We start from the raw sequence: 16,802 nt of genomic DNA on the forward strand, positions 1-16,802 counted from the left end.
TTTCCTGTTCATGGCATGTCTACTCATCAGTTTGCTCTTTCAATTCATGTGGCAAGTTCAGACGAATTTGTTTCTCATTTTGTTTCCGCCTATATTTGACTAAATGTTTGCCAGAAAATTCAGATTTATAAAACGCACACACACACAAAATAATTTTTCTACTTGAGTAGTTCCAGAAAGTTCTTTATGATGCAACCACTTCCGACTTAATGAATCGAAAATATCACTGGCACATCAACGGAATTGCGTTGAACCTGTTTTGCTTTTTGAACATCGTGACATAAGCTGCAATACTAGTAGTTTCCTACCAAACCGGATTTTATCTTTGGTGTACTACTGTTCTAAACTTGCGACACCGTTACACTTCAAAAATTCTCTTTCATTCTTGGAAAGCAACGAGGAAAAGAATTGCCTGAATGGGTGTGGCGTGATTCATCCTGTTTCACAAATACCCAAAGGCACGTTGTACTCATTTTTTGGGGTGTGAGGAAGAGATAAAGATAATTTAAAACTGTAGTTACTCGGTCACTGTAGGTCTTGCCGGTGTTCTAAGCGGATACTAAGAAACTCCAGTTCCTCCTCCACCACAAACTGTGTCAGGTAATTGTAGAAATACACAACGCAGTGTTAATTTGGTGACTGATATTTTGTGTGAGGGTTTTTATATTTAATAAGTACATATTTTTGTGTTCGCCGTGTTAATTCAAAGCTGTTTATAGTATTAAAAATATATATTTTTATTTATATACGTTTCTTTTGAAGTTGATTTTGAGGATATCCTTTCGCAAAGGTTTCCTAGGCGGTGCACGAAATAATCACGTGGAAAGCATAGGTCCGCAGTCCGCTTACGAGTAACGAGTAACTGATCGATTTGCCGGCTGTATTCCGTCATTTACGAGAACCTTGCCGACTATTCCGGCCGTCTACTCAAGAACGTTCGAGAAGTCTCGAGATCTGTGACGTCCCAATATACACGGTGTGTCAAAAGTATATTTGTGGGAAATTGTGGGACGTTTTTAGAATAATAAAATAAATAAAAAAGTAAGAATTAGCCGACATGTATCTAGTAAAATGTTTATATATACTTAAGAATAAACTTATGTATACTTTTGGCGCCCTTTACTAAGGATATACTGTATATATTTTTTGCCTCCTTTTTTTTGCATATTTTTGAATGTACAGTACCTTTGTTTTTTTGACGTGAAGTAACTGCATGAATGTCTTGTAGAACACAGAAAAAGTGAATCCAAATTAAATGAAGGTACATCCTCCTTAAAAAAAAAGAAAGGGGAAAAAAAAAAAAACACCGAATTACTTCAGCAGAAAAAAAAAAGATTCAGCAGATTTAGCTTTCCAGCATCGAAACAGAAATTCTTAGACTTATGTCAGAAAGCTTCACATAGCCGAGTAATCGATGCAAGAGTGACGTCAGTGGCGCGTTATCCTATAGGCAAAAAAGACATCTGCCTAGGGCCCCGATCAGAGCCCCCCCCCCCCCTAATCACTGTTTCAAAAACTCATTGCTGGTTTTGACTAAGATTTTTTAAGTGATTTTTTTTTTTTAATCGGAAACTGAACTTTTTACCTGCCAAGGTTAATGAACTTTACTTGAAGATTAATTTGAAATTACGTTTCTTTCAAAAATGGTTTTATCGATTTTGATGAAATTTTATATTTAGTTCTAATGTCATATAATTTGTTTGTTTGTTTTGTTGTCACAATAAAATGAAAGTGAAAATGTTCTTCATTAGTTTTTTTCTTTAGATGGGGCCCCCAAGTTCCATTTTGCTTTGGGCCCCACGAAGGTATTCCATGGGTTTGAGTTGATTTTGGTTCGAGCCTACTTAACTGCTATACACGGTAATGTTCTCTATTTTGTAAACTTCAGTGACCGTCAAACAAAATCCTTACGCTTTACTCAATTCGACTTTCGATCATAAGGATTAGTCTGCTCCCAGTAAAGCGTAGGAATTTTGTTTTATTTCAGGTACGTACTCCATTGGAATATATCCCCCCCTCCGCAGTCCTATAGTATTGTAGTCCTCGACCCTATGTGGACGTCCCAGAATATAAACATAAAATTTATTTATTTTAATACCATTCGTAACCAATAAGTAAGTGCCAATATTATTTACAATTTCCGAGTAAAAATAGTTGATGTTTTTCCAGTATTTTTTTTTTAAATTAAATGTCATTTTCAGCAGTGCTGATACGCTTGGGGATATATTGAGGAAACAGCATCGTTAGGTTTGGAGGCTCAGGTTTCTTCACAAAAAATCAGTTTGCAGCCTGAGGCGAAATATGAATATTTAAATATTATGCATTGATCCACCCAAATATTATATTACGAATAATTATATTTAATATCACGTGTTCTACCTTTTGGTGGCGATGCCAGCAGTGGTCATGTGTAACATTGATTACACGAGGTGCCCTTGGTGATGTTATTCCATTCTTCGAGAGTGACCTTAAGATCTGTCAGATTCATCGGCAGTTGAGGTCTATTTCGGCTGCGTAGTTCTCCACGGATTCTCTGCTGTCCACCAACTCTGCTGGCCAACTTAGATGCACCACATTCCTGCACGGCTTGGACGGATTACGCCGTCAGGGTACAATGGTAACATTAGGAGATGAACCTAGTCCAGAAGAATGTTCATATGTATGGACAGGCCGCTGTTCTGCAACACGAGAACAGAGGCCTGTACAGAGGGGCACTATAATTCAACTTTCATGCCGACGAAGATGGGTTTGTGTGTTCCACTCAACACGAGATGCTTGTGGATTATCGTACAGCCTTACGTCCTGATCTTGTGCCTCGAAGTTTTTTCTGATAGTCTACGACGGTGCTTTCTGATTTTTGAATGCGGGGCAAGCTAGCTATGTAGTGTCATGTGAGAATTCATGCTTACAGTTGGTTAATCACCAGCTCCATTTTATAATGGAAACGCTACACACCTTATTATAGCTGTAATAAAAGCCGTTAATGACGTGCTAGAAATGTGAAATGACTTCGGAAAGGACACCAGTTTTCCTGGACAAAAATTAAACTGCTGTAGAGAGAAATGATAAATTGTTAAATACTCCACTTTCCAAAAAAGTATTGGAACGTAGATTGTCAATGACTAAGAGTGGTATATGTGAAAAGGGTGCAGTCGAACTAATCTTCCAGATTGAAAAAAAAAAAAAAATATATATATATATATCATATGGAATATACAGGTATAATCCGCTCCCCAAAATATGCAGACTTTTTTGAAAGAATTTAGGAGTAGACCGTACATATAACATAACTCGAATGAAGGGGTGTGAGCCACACAACTTAGTTGTTCTGGTAATGGCATATAGAGCCGAGCTGACTGATTTCGAGATGGACCTTGGTGATTGTTGGCATGCCGATTCATGAAACTGCTGACAGCCTACGCAATCAAAAGTTGACCGGAAGCGTGACGGTACTACCATCGTTTAGCAACCCACAGGAAACCCAGTACATATGACCAGAGGGCAGTCAGAAGGGGTAGTACGATAATCTCATTAGAAATCTTTTCACAGCACCAACCAGGAGCTTAAGGCGTTAACAGGGTTTGATGTACGTTCAGAGCTCCGCAACCTCAGTTTTCAAGAAAGAGCGGTGGTGCATAAGCCAAACATCACCAACTGCAATCAGTGGTCTCGCCTTTCACATCAACAAACGCCATCACTGGTCCATAGAGCAGTAGCAATCGATTCTATGGAACGACGAATCTTTCTATACGATGTTCCAATCAGATGTGTGTGGAGGATGCCTGGAGAACAGCTGCTACCAAAGTGCATCGTGCCAAAGTGAAATTTGGAGGTGAGGTTATGATATGGCGCTGTTTCTTATGGTATGGTCTGTGACTTTCGTTGTGCGGGGATCTATGAGTATACCTTAATATTTGGAAAATTTCATGCTCCCTACGATGTGGCACTCCTTTGGTAAAAAATCATGTTTGTTTCAACAGGATAATGCCCTATGTCATACATGCCTCGATTATGTTCGAGATTGGTTTTGGTCATGAATGTACAAAATTGGTTAGTGCAGAGCATCGACTTGAACTATATGCCAGAGAGGTACTGAGCATCACATATTAAAAATTCTGTATTTATTGGGTTTAACATATAGAATTTCGCAATTATTGTAAAAAGATGATAAATGCAGACGTAACGTAATACTTTAATAAATGTTAGTTACAGTTAGCTGACTTTTAACTATCTCCTGTTAAATGTAAATTGGTGTTTAGTATATCTGACTCAGAATCTTGAATAATTATGATTACTAGTTGCTACTTTTTGTTATTTTTACCATTTTATAAATAGTTAGAAATCATTTTTCTAATAGTTATCATTTTCTAAATAGAAATATTTCACTAAATATGACAAATAGAACGGGTTGTACTGGTTTGTATGGCAAATATAATAAGTTTAAGATACTAGTATACTAATCTAGATATTTTGTTGATGAACTTATTTCGTTCATCGTTGTATACTACACCCACTGGCCAAAATATTAGAAACCTTTTTCAATTGTTAACAGATAATTAAACTTACGGTATGCAGAAGTAAGTTGTCACATGGTATGATCACAAGTTTTCTTTGGTATCAAATAAAAGCTGTACGCTTTCCTGAGGCTTCTTGGTCGATGCAGTCATGGGGAAGACAATTGATCTTTCCGATTTTCAGAAAGGTGGTATTGTTGGAGCACATTTACAGGAGCCACGAATTGAGAAAACAAAAGGAAATCATTGGTGTGTGGAAAGTAACCATCCTAAAGTATACAGTGAGTGGAAGACGAATAATAAAATGTAGCTCTGAAAGGAAGAAATGCAGCAGCAAGTCGGCAGCGGTCTCATTCTAGGAATGAGACCGCTGTAATTTAAAGCGAATTGTGCAACAGAATGGGATCCAGTGTGCAGAAAATGACTGAAAAATACAGTTTATGCTAAGATACACTCTTTTTCAACCGAACTATGTGGCGGGGGTTGAAGAATCTGGGATTTGGTGGTCGTATGCCTATACGAAATTCACTTCTTTCTGTGAAAAACGCCAAGACTGTATTGTGGAAAAAGATCATGTATTTTGACGAATCTCGATTTACACTCTTTTGCACCAGTGGTACAGTGAAAGTACGGCATGAACCACATGAAGCGATGCATCCAGACTGTTTTGTGTTCGCCACTCAAGCTGCCAGAGGTGGCATGGGGTATGGTTTGTTGGTATGGGCTGGGTCCGCTCATACAGTTAGAAGGTCGTGTTACCTCCAGTGACTATCTTTCTGTCGTATCAGATCAACTTCACCCTGCAATGCTTTATTTTGACCTGGATTGCATTGGGCTTCCAAGACAACACTGAAACTATCAACCGTGCAAAAATTGTATATGAATAGTTCCAAGGAACATCCCCAAGATTTCCAACATCTATCCTGGCCATACAATTATTCTTCAAATCTGAATCAAGTTGAGATATGTTGGAAAAGGCAGCTGGGCTTCTTAGTTTTTTACTGACCACAATACAGCAGCTGAATTTTGATGGAAGAATCATCAAATTTGGAGCTAGACTCCTTCAAACACCTAGTTAAATCCATGCCATGACGTATGCAGGCTGTAATTCGATAAAAAAAAGGTGACTCGACTAGATTGAATAAAGTTTCTAATTTTTGGCCAATGGGTGTAATTACTCATTGTAAACACCCGTGTATGTACATAATGCACATTAGTTGATGACAGAGGAGAGCCTGAGTGCTATTCACTTAATAATCATGCATTTAAAAGGAGGAAAAACATAGGAAGTGGATAGGCATCCAACGTGGAGGCAGCTCTGAGTACCCATGTCCACCATCCCATGAGGAATAGGTTCTCAGTGGTTAGTATGCCTTGTATAGAAATTTCGGAGTGAAGGGAAGTAATCGTTGAAAAAACTTTCCTATTTTCTTTGCAATTACATATAAGTAGGCCCGCTCTATCTATCGATGTAATACTGTATATGAAATCTAGCCATCCATGCACTTTCCGAAAAGCAAAGAAGAATATTTCACCAATATTTAATATGCCAGCCGGGCGGAAGGATAAAAAGCCGGATGTCTGGTAACCGCAGACGATGGTGTTCTCCTGGGTTACCAGACGTTTGGCAAAAGGAGTACCGGCACACTATTAAAGTGACCTGAATGTTAAACTGACGTGTGTTCGGATACTTTGTTTTTGAGATTTATATGCGTTAAATACAGCTTTATTATTAGAAAGTTGGAAATAGTTCAGTCTTACCCATTTTAAGTTGAAAAGATAATGTTTTATGAACTCGGAGAAAAGTTTTTTTTTGAAAATCGAATGTCGGTTGTCAAAAAACTTTTTTTCGTAAGATCGCAAGTTCAACTACGGAGACTTCACTGTATTTGTTTACACTATCTAGTGGCCGCTTTCGATATAAAATGTAAACAGTCTGTGTGAGTTTTTGCAAGGCAGCAGGCTAGCACGATTTATACATTGTTTCCTCATCGTTCGAATCAAAGATACCGAATTTGTCTGTAAGACGCTGCCGGCGGGGGGGTGGAAGACCCACCCTAATTTTGGAATGGTAAATTTAAGAAAAAGCACTTTCGAAAAAAATGTATTGTTAATACAATGGAAATTTAAAATTCAATAAAAATAAAAGCAAATAAAGAAAGGTATAGCATTATTACCCTTATTATTCACCTTGAGATTCATTACTGACTTGATCATCATTATCCTCTTCACTAGTATCACTGTCTCTCTCATACAATAAATGATCTTCAGTGCCATCCATCGCATTGCTTAGACCACATTTTTAAAGGACTTGACCACAATTTCAGTCTTAACATCATGCCATGACTTCAGCACCCATTTGTGCTATTGATGGACTTCTCATGGTTCCCCTCTACCATCCATTTCTTGAATGGCTTATTGATGCTAGCATCTAACGGCTGTAACTGGGAAGTTAAGCAAACCGGAATTACCTGCTGCTCTGATCCCGTGTTCTTTGGCATATTGTACTGCTTTTAGCTTAAATCCGATAGTATAATTTTGCCTTCCTGATGCGCCTGCCATTGATTATGGCTTAGATGTATAACTGGAATTCACTTGTTACTCCAACAACAGCCTGGTAGTTACTGAAATATGTACTAACGTATATTTAACTGCTATGCGTTAACTCTCGGTTTTTTGCATGTACTGTATTGTCACTTTCGGCTTCTAAGACGCAAGGCGATTTTTTAAGGTATTTATAAGGAAAAAAAAGTGCGTCTTATAAGCCGACAAATACGGCAATTCATTCAAGTGAACTTTAAGCGGTTGTAAAAGTTTTCAGTCTCTAAGGAACTATTTAATCATGCTCCTGAAATGTAATGCAATTCATATATAACGTGGTTGAGTTAGTCTGTCTCAAGCAAAGGTAGCATGGTTTTTTCCTTTCCTCCGGGAACTCGGGTTTTTTGTCTAGCAAACAGAAAATCAACCTCAGAAAACATGCAATATACACGAAGCAATATGGCCTTAGTGGCTGATGCTCCTAAAACCCTACTACAACTACAATTCGTATATTATCGAACTTGTTTTTCTTTACTGATACCGTTAGGAATTATAACATTAAAATATCCTAATAATAAAACAAATTATAAAAAAATAATAACCTAGACCAAGAGTGGGAACCCATTTTTATCACAGAACCTTCCTTCATTTTTAGAAAATTTACAACGCGGCCATGAATAGTTTTTTTTTTATTTCTTTTCTTTATTTAAATTATAAATTTATGGAAGTTTTCCCCTCCACGTTAAGATCAGCTGAAGTTCTAAGTGCCTGTCGGACTTTGAGTTCCCTACTGCTTACAAAATTTTGTATATTTGGATATTTCAACTTTTTGGGACTTCCTTCAAATCAGCCATTTTGATATGCCTGATTTGAAGAAAGTTGAATGTCAAGTATGCATTTTTTTTTTTAAGTGAGATTGACTAGTTCTATAAATTTTCTTCGGCTGATAGCATATATGAGTATGCATTGGATTATTTCAATAGTTTTTCGAACTGTTTTCTGGGACTCTCTGTTTCCCCAAAGCGATCTCATGGATTCCTAAAAACGTTTTGTTATTGACTTTTTAAATTCAGTTTCCAGATTGTATATTATTGTTTTTTAATATATATATATAAGTTCCACAAAGAAAAATTGGGTCAGGTTATGTTTGTAAAAGGGGTCTGCTTGCTGGAATATAATCGTTGTCCCTGCTTGGAAGCTGGTAGATGTCGTGACATGGACTCACCAAGGTGTTTAGAGTGTCCTGTGGTATCGTAACCCATGCGTTGCACAGTGTGTCTATTAATGCCTGCACATTATCAGGTGGACGGTCGTAGCATTGAATGTCCTTTTTCGGTAGGTCCCAAATATGCTCAATAGAGTTGACATCGTTGGAGTTGGATGGCCATGGGAGGACGGGCAATTCATTTTCATATCCAATTAGCAACCTGCCGGGCCTTGTAGCATGGTGCATTGTCATGTTGATAGACTCTGAAGTTGTCTGGATACACTCTCATCATGAAGGGGTGTACTTGGTCGGTGACAATAGAAAGTTATGGATATAAATGCAGCAGAACAACCTTTCTAGTATCAGTTAAGCGTAATAGCCGTAGCAAGAATGGGAAAATGGAGTGATCTAACGGACTTCGAACGTGGCATGGTAGTAGGTGCAAGACGTGCTGGACCAAGCATCTCTGAAACGGCAGTTCTCCTGAACTTTTCACGCACCACGTTTTAAAGGGTGTACTGTATCGAGAATGGTGCAACGAACAGAAAACATCCTCTCAATGGTACTGCTGTGGAAGAAAATCGCTTGTTGATAAGAGAGGTCAGAGGAGGATGGCTAGAATTGTGCAAGCAAACAGATGGGCCACAATGTCGTACATCACGTCAGAATACAACCTTGGTGTGCAGAACAAAATATCGCAACGGACCACTAGTCGCGAATGGGCTTCAACGGCAACATCGCGTACCTTTGTTATCAATGAAGAACAAGAGAGCACGCCTCCTGTGGGCACAGCAACACCAGTACTGGACTATCGAGGTTTGGAAAACAGTTGCTTGGTCTGACGAGTCGAAGTTCCCGGTGCATCATGTTGTTGGAAGGCTCAGAATTTGACGAAAACAACATGAATCCGTGGACCCATCATGTCTGACGACTACTGTGCAAGGTGGTGGGGGCAGTGTTATGGTGTGGAGAATGTTTTCTTGGCACACGTTGGGTCCATTGATACCCATAGAATCACGTCTGAATGCCACATCGTCCGACCAAGTGCATCCGTTCATGTTGATAGTTTATCCTGTCAGATGGTTACTTCCATCAGGATAATGCGCCGGTGCAAAAGGCCAGAATCACTATGGAATGGTTCCAGGATCATGACAATAACTTTTCTTTGCTGCAGTGGCCCGCTCAGTCCGCGGACCTCAATCCTATTGAACACCTTTGGGATGAGCTGGAAAAGGCTGTTTGCTGCAGGCCTAATGTCTACATGGTACGCCATTCCTGCACAACGTTTTCAGCATCTTATTCAATCCATGCCTAGACGAATTCAGGCTGTTTTGAAGGCTAAAGGAGGCTCAACACGCTGCTAGGTAAGTGTACCTAATAAAGTGACAGCACAGTGTATGTGACGACAATGTTATAACAGCCGTTCCCGATTTTGAGCCTTCACCAGAGTCACAGACCAGTTCATTCTTAACGACGGGGGGGGGGGGGGGAGTGTTGCTAATGCAAAGCCAACTCAGTGTATGTTATTTCAGAAACACTGTATAGCTTCAGGTTAATGCAGTTAAAAGTAAAGTCACTATAGTCATTTTGCTAAAGCATGTAACATAGCCTATTTAACTTTCAGTTACGACCAATTACAGCATAAGATTGTCATTTAATTAGCGAAAATTGCTTAAATGCACTACGCCATTAATATCTCTCTCTCTCTCTCTCTCTCTCCTAAACACCGATTCTTGCCCATACAACCAACAAAAACTAATTCCGCACGTTAGCTTCACTTTTGCGTTCATTCATTGATCTATTTATTGGGGCCAACCAAGTTGCTAAAGCTGGCCGCAGTAACTAGATGTTTTAACTGACGTACAAGTTTGTGCAATAGCAAAATAGCCGAGAACGGCATCGTTTTAGGTGTATCTCATATTGTGAATACCTTCACAACGAGTTGCCATGACATTGCAGTACCTCGAATAAGTAACGCTTCACCAATGGAGAAGGCTATTGTTACTTATTCTCAGCGGATTCCACCCCCACTCAGACTGCACCGTTTGAAAAATGGTATAGGATAAAATACTGCGTTATCTACATACTGTCCCTATTAGATTTAGGAAAGCCAAAAAGATGTAGAAAAGTGATAGTAGGAAAGGAAGATGAAGAAATGCCGCCGAAACAGGAAAGGGACAGTTACTCCTCACACTCTGAACTAAAACACTCATAAATCCCCCGAATAGGCAACGTTCCCATTAGGGAAGACTGTTGTTACCTATTCGCAATAACGATGGTCCCAACAAGACTCTTCCCCAGACGGCACAGGTTCGGAGCTTGTTATCTCCTCATCAGTGGGTAGGCAGGTACCCTGATGTTTCAAGGCTATTTGGCCTATGTTCGGTGGGTGGGTAGGTACCCTGGTGATGCAATGATGGCAATTCAGTTAGGAAGTATAACTTCACAATATGAGAGATGCGTAATGGTTTATGAAGTGAATCAGAATAAAACACTTTTAGGGCTTAAGCCTCAAGCTCCGTGAAGTTTAACTGGCGTACAGGTTTGTGCAATAGCATCATGTTAGTACGCAGCAAACTCTAAAATAGCTGAGAACGGCATCGTTTGAAGTGTATCTTCACTTCATTCTGCATCTCTCAAAATATGGAGTTATACTTCATAACTGAATTGCCATCATTACATCACCAGGGTACCTAACCACCCACCGAAGATAGGCCAAATAGCCTTGAAACGGTGTCCTCTGGGTGGTGGTATCCACTGAGAATAAGTAACAATAGTCTTCTCCATTGGTGAAGCATTACTTATTCGAGGTGGTGCAATATCATGGCAACTCGTTGTGAAGGTATTCACAATATGAGATACACCTAAAACGATGCCGTTCTCAGCTATTTTAGAGTTTTCTGCCTACTAACATGATGCTATTGCACAAATATGTACGTCAGTTAAACTTTCACGCAGCCCCAGGCTGCGTGAGCTTCAAAGCCACGCAGCTTTGAAACTGTCGTAACGTAGTGTTCTGCCTTTCACATTAACTCCTAACATTATTTTTCATAACTTGGTTTTGTGTTTTATTAACTGAGTTTTTCAAAATCTGGATTCAGAGGTTGGAGAGAAACCATGACATGAAGTGTTGAGTTGGGTTCACTTTCAACACTGCACTTGTGTGGCGCTGTTGTAGGTCACATGTTTTAATGAAAGAAACGAGAGGAAGACTGGTTTATGTGAGCGGTCTTTCAATACGCGAGTAGCTGTGCAGTCTGTCTAGGTGAAGCCAGTCGTTTATATTTACAGACTTCCTTTGTTACTTTCCTTAGGATATTTGGGTAAGTAATACTGCAGTAATTTGTGCTTTAGTTCTGCTGTATAACCCTTAACCACGAATTTTAGCGATTAAGAATGAAGAAAAGCATATTTTAAAAATTCTTTTTGGTTTCTATAAATGCCAATTAGTTTAGTCAGGTAAATAATGATAAAAAAAAATTTCGTTTGAAAACCTTATATTTGAATAGAATTTAGCTGAGTAGTTGACTTAATACTGCGCTTGTGTAGAAAGAATTGTGCCGCATATATGAAGGGAATATGCAACGGGAATTAATTTTGAGTTAGTTTTACAGATGTTCTAAACTTTCATATTTCATCAGTCTGTGAAAACGTGGTTTAAAAGCCTTCACTGAAAGATTATAGCTGCTGTCATAACACGCACTGAAATGCATGTAGATGTTTACTAACTGAACAAGTAGCATCGCAGTTTGTGAGATAATTTGTATAATACGAATACTATGAATCTAATTTACATACTTGGGCATTTGTATAAATACTGCTATAAAGATACAAATAAATTTGTGTGTTCGTTCTGCAGTGTGTATATATATATATATATATATATATATATATATATATATATATATATATTTTTTTTTTTTTTATGAAATCCCCAAACACGAAAGGTATCAAAACCTATAGTACTTAGTACCGTGCATGGTTTGAGAGAGAAGTATGGAGGGAGGAGGATGCCGGAAACTTTGCTCTAGAGACTAAACATGATGGGTTTCACCACTTTAAGCCTCCAATAAGCAAAGTGGTGGTATTGCACCGGTTGATGAATCATCTACCACCTGCAAATATGACGTAGGTAATAGGCTATAAATCAAGTTTTATGTTTTTTTCCTTATAAAATTGTAATCTCTCATGACCCCTAACATTTCATAATTTAAAGCACTGAGTACAGCAGGATCTATTTATTTGAAAATTTCTCTTCCTGATCTATTCGTCCCCCCTCCAAATTCTCAGTATGGGTCTGTGAAGGGATATTTTGTGTAGGGTTCGCAGAGAGAAGAGAAATAAAACTTGATATTATGCATTATCCTATGTGTAAGTAATAGTTATTACTATAAGATATCATCAGTCATTAAGTTATCTTTTGATTTAGGCATATTAATTTAACATTTAAATGTTAAATTGATATCCCAAATAAGCGAATGGGTGTGTCCTGCAGTGTATGACGTAGTTACAGCATGTAATAGGCTATAAACCGTGTTTTGCCGTACCCCCCCCCCCCCCATAAATTATAGGAGAGAAGGAATAGGTGACAGGGGAGTTTTTTATTTTATTTTTTTTCCCTCGCTGATGGTAAATAAGCTAGCTTTCTTGCATCATTTACCACTACTAATGCTAATACTAAAATTGGAATCTCATGACCCACTAACATTTAATAATTTAAAGCGCTGAGTTATCAGGATTTCTTATTTGAAAATTTCTCTTTCCTCCCGATCTCTTCCCCTCTCCCCAACAATTCCCTGTATATAGGCCTGTGAAGGGATATTTTGTGTATGATCTGCAGGTTTAAAGAGGAGAGAAAAAACAAAACTTATGACATTATGTGCGTTATCCTATGCATAAGATATCATCAATCATATTTACTTATCTTTTGATATTAGATATATTAATTTGACATTTATAAATTTTTCAAAAAAGGAAAAGTTTAGAATACCTTATTATTAATGGAACATACCTTGAAACTAAAATAAGGTATTCTAAACCTTTCCTTATTTGTAAGTATTTTCATGGTACTTAAGGTTAATTCATAAATAATTAAGTCATTTAAATTTTCATAATTTAAAGACTGTAATAAAATTATTTGAAACTTAAAATAATTTTATAGAAATAATTAAAAATAAGTTAAGAATTACAAACAATATACTAAAAGTGATAAAAATATATAGATTAAAAATAAGGAATAGAGTAAATATTTTAAAACCACAAATGTAAATGAAAAGCTTTCATGGCAAGGTACCTCATTAACTAACTAGTGCATGACAGTTCAGTATAAATATAGGTTTGTCATATGATAGAGGGTAAACCAGGAATAAATTAAAATAATGAAATTATTTATTTTTGCTTTTCTGTATATATTTTAATAAAGTTCAGTTGGTTGTTTGAAGTAATTTTATTATTGATATGATCCCCAATGCACAAGACTTTTTTTTTTTTTTTTTTTTTCTAATAAGTTTGGTGTATTGTGGAACTGTTGAATTCAGATTTTTACCAAGGGATATCAGGTACTGATTTTGTGGTGCTATATTGATATTTCAGTATGGTATAAAAGGTATCATTCAGTTTTTACATCAGTAATAAATGTTGATTGTGTTTATGTATATTTGTTTAAGTTGAACAAGCTTATAACAATTCAAACAATGGTTACATCAGTGTAGATGAAGATTCAGTTATTGAAAAGATAGAAACACGTTGAAGTGTAGAGTGGTAGTTTGTCGATAATAGCATAAACCCATCTGATATGGCATATTATGAAAATAATAGGGAATAGATCACTTGAAGATTGTTGTTGCCATTATACATGCTCCATAAAAGAAAAAGGATTATGCTAGCACTTGTAATAATTTATTAACATCTTTAATTGTTATTGTTCATTAGCCATTTGTTTAACTTTCATCTAGTCTTGTACTTTTTGTACAAAGCACAAAATGTACACAGTTTGGTGATGAATTTTCTAGGTAAATCTGTTTATACTCAGAATTGATTAACACTTTCTGGACAAAAGTCTGAAGAGCTGGTAGACAGAATATTAATGACATTTAATAGTAATAGTATTTGCCATATAGTGCAAGGAAGCCACAGGCTTTTTGCTATGTCTTGATTTCTTTTTTTTGCTATATCTTGAAATCAAAGAACATCTTGATTTCTCAGCATTAGTAACTTGATGAGTAAAGTGGACTTCATTCAGGAAGTGGCAGCATATACTGTATTGTATAGATTAGTGAAAAATAGTATTGTAGATACCAGTATAAATTGGTAATGATTAGTGTCTTTTGCCAAAATGGGATGAGATGGTCAATAATTTATATTTTAGTATATCTTTAATGAGCCTTGGATGAAATATCTATAAAATGCAATTATTTTGGAATGCTAAATAAACCAGTAGCATCATCGGCCTTAAAAGGGAATGAAAATCGGACTGCTTACCAGAAGCAAGTCTTCTCATCAGCCAAATTAAATTTGTTTAACTGTAGAACTGAGCCTTGCTAAGCAGAAAAATTTGCTAATGTGAAACTTAATTGCCCTCTGGCACTATTGGAAAGAATTTTGCTAATGAGCAAATAACAGAAAAGTTTTACTCATGGAGCTTTGGGTAACTTAAGTTACATAACTGAACAGGATAATTACCTTGTCATTACTAATAAAATTCCTGTATTTTTTGACAGAACCAAAGCTGTTTTAGCAGCCTCGCTGCACTGCTCGGAGAACTTTGTTAGCTTCTGCAACTGTCCCCAGGTCTTTATTCTCCATTACCTTTTGAGTGTGGTACACACCTAGTTTGTTATTCTGCTACCCAAATACAGTACCTTGCATTTATCAATGTTAAACTTCAAATGACACTTCTCAGTGCCTCCGTAGCCAGGTGGGAAGGAGCAGCAGTGTGTAGTATATGCTTCTTGATTAGACCGGGGTTCGAGCCCATTACCACCAAATACGGAGAATGCGGAAAGGTCAGGGAATGACCACCGCATATCCCCGAGCAATATGGCCTTAGTTGCTAATGCTCCCAAAAACAACAAAACAACAGCCACTTCTCAGTCAATTGGCCTAATTTCCCTGTCTTGTTGCAGTAGAACACTGTATTTCCTCTCATTAACAACCCTCCCAACATTTGTATTCAGAACTTAGTATGGTAATTACCAATATAGGAATTCCATTTAAAATTTTTCTGCTGATAAAGACTCGGCTTTATTCAACTGATTTGTTTATAACGATTTAGGAACATTCTTTGATTCTAAACTTCCATGTTTTTCACATAAACAGTTAAAAATTAAATTATTGGGGAAACTTTGGCTTCTTAGTGAGAATTTGTTGCATTTCTCAGGTCAGTTGCTCCACCCTTTTGAATATTTAACCTTTTCTTTTTTCTTTTCCTCTCCATGTTGTGTGAAATTGAAGTCTAGTTTGTTATGAAGTCAAATCTTAAGGGGCTTTATACCAGTTGAACATCTGATATTGAAGTTTGGTCAATTTAAAACATGGTTTCTGCTATACCATCTCCATGTTTAAAATATATTGAAGATAAGTAAGCTCATCTATGTTAGACTAACAGATATAAAATTACCATGTACTTCTGAAAATATGTTCCCTGGTTCATGCCAACCTCCTACCATTTGTGAACAAGATGGATCTGACTGAAATCTTGTCCCAACTGCAAATAGTGGTATATGGAATCACTAGATAAGGATTCCATATCCTTTTATTGAAGCTGTTAAATCAGCTTAATGTTGACATGCATTATTCTGCTTGGATCAGAAATATAAGAATGAAATTACAAAATGCTTTCTCTTAAGCAAAACTATTCCTGGTGCATTATAATCTTAAATGTTTTTATGCCATAAACGAAAACACCTTAAGCAAAACACGTCTCTAATTTGGCTTCCTGCTGGAATTTTGATATCATGTATGTGGTTATTGTTTTCGTAGAATGTATATCAAATATTAATTTAAATTTGATATATGTTGAGTAAAATCTTATGAATTCTTTATTTTTTGGGTGAACAAAGCAACATATTAAAAATCTAGGCTAGATAGGTTTGGATTGTGCTGTCAATGTATTAATTTTTGCATGAGATTTACCAAACTATGAATAAAGCAATTTAAATAAAAGTGGAAGGATCATGGTCATTGTTAAAAACAGTAGTTCAAAAGAATGACTAAGACAGGAACAAATTATATATGACTGAAAAAAAAAAAAAAATCTCTGATCCTGATAGGAAAAGTAATCGGACTGATTGGGAGGGAAGTCAAGTTTTGAAAATGCAGTAGCAAAAGACACATTCACCCTCCATCTCATCTGCTCTGAAGGGTAGATGGAGTATGAATTGTAGGTATTCCATTTGCACCAAAACTAATGGAAGCCACAGGGTATTCCATTTGCACCAAAACTAATGGAAGCCACAGGGTAAACTATCTTTAAAGTATGTAACCTGGGTTACAGGTGACTAATATTCCTTGTCAAGAGCTGTGTTTTCTACTCTGTTGGG

General features: G+C 37.0%; 1 protein-coding gene across 2 annotated transcripts in view; it reads left to right on the plus strand.

Moving 5' to 3' along the window:
* Window positions 1-415: 415 nt before the first annotated feature.
* LOC150086102 (peroxiredoxin 2-like) overlaps window positions 416-16,802 on the plus strand; it is a 51,000-nt gene continuing 34,613 nt past the window's right edge. The window contains exon 1 of one of the 2 annotated variants that reach the window (XM_090373711.1): window positions 416-600. The gene's annotated coding sequence lies outside the window, so the exon portion shown is untranslated. Of the gene's footprint in view, window positions 601-11,468; window positions 11,586-16,802 lie in introns of those variants that run through there. The other variant, XM_090373710.1, reaches the window with a different exon arrangement.

This window comes from Mastigoproctus giganteus, chromosome 5 (assembly GCF_048544385.1).
Source record: "Mastigoproctus giganteus isolate SK-2022 chromosome 5, ASM4854438v1, whole genome shotgun sequence".
Classification (NCBI taxonomy): Eukaryota; Metazoa; Arthropoda; class Arachnida; order Uropygi; family Thelyphonidae; genus Mastigoproctus; species Mastigoproctus giganteus.